The 940-nt window shown below is 45.3% G+C and overlaps 1 non-coding gene across 1 annotated transcript; it reads left to right on the forward strand.

The window, feature by feature from the left end:
* The first annotated feature begins 397 nt into the window (after nucleotides 1–397).
* LOC116545414 lies at nucleotides 398–562 on the forward strand. Its single transcript, XR_004266303.1, has one exon. It is a non-coding gene; the product is annotated as a U1 spliceosomal RNA (small nuclear RNA).
* The last annotated feature ends 378 nt before the right edge of the window (nucleotides 563–940 follow it).

Consider the following 940-nt stretch of genomic DNA (forward strand, 5'->3'; position numbering starts at 1 on the left):
CTCAGGGCTTTGGCCCAGGCCTGCTGTACACCTGAACAGCAGGTGTACCTGTCTGGGCCCATGTAACTAATGTCATATTTTTTTCATAAGATGAGACATAAAAATTAGAAGCATAAAAATAAACTGTGGGAGGTGAGGAAGGTGCTCTCGGTCACATCACGTGTAGGGCAACCACTATGTGAATGAGGCAGCACAGGGGATGCTTCTTCACCACTGGCTCCTTCCCCATGAAAGAGTTCCCTGCTGTAGGAAAGAGTCCAGGACTGCTGGTCAGACTTCAGAGTCCCAGTTGTGTGTCAGAGCTAGGAGGGCTCCAGGCTGCAGTGCATGGGCCAAGTCACCATGTGTGTAAAGAGTGAGGCATATGAGGCTGTGCTGGGCAGGAGCATGTGAATTTGTGCTTGTGTAGTGGGGGACCTACTGTGGCTTTGAGGTTGTTTTTCTCAGGATGAAGCCTTATCCATTACACTTTGGATATGCTGACCCCTGTGGTTTCCCCAAAGGTAGAAAACTCAACTGCAGAATCTGCGGTACCAGGTGACTGTGTCCAGGTTTCCACTTGAAAATATTTAGGACAGGGCCAGGCATGCCTGTAATCCAAACACTTTGGAGACAAAGGTGGGTGGATTACCTGAGGTCAGGAGTTCAAGACCAGCCTGACCAACATGGTGAAACCCCATCTTTAAAAAAATGAAAAATAAAAAATAAAAAAAAGAAAATACTTAGGACAGTGCACTGCCTGTCATATCATTCCTCCTCCTTTGGTGTTTCTTCAAAAGAAATACACAGCCTTACTTTTCTTTTCAAGCATGCTTACCATTTGTGTTTCTCTTTTATTAGTGTAACTGTCCAGTAGATTTATCTTGCCTGTTGCCCAGAAAAGCCAAATGGAGCTGAGAATAGCAGGCTTTCTGCAGCAGAGAAAGAATTTAATAAACAC

This window comes from Sapajus apella, unplaced genomic scaffold (genome assembly GCF_009761245.1).
Source record: "Sapajus apella isolate SASKATOON/1434 unplaced genomic scaffold, GSC_monkey_1.0 scaffold265, whole genome shotgun sequence".
Taxonomy (NCBI): domain Eukaryota; kingdom Metazoa; phylum Chordata; class Mammalia; order Primates; family Cebidae; genus Sapajus; species Sapajus apella.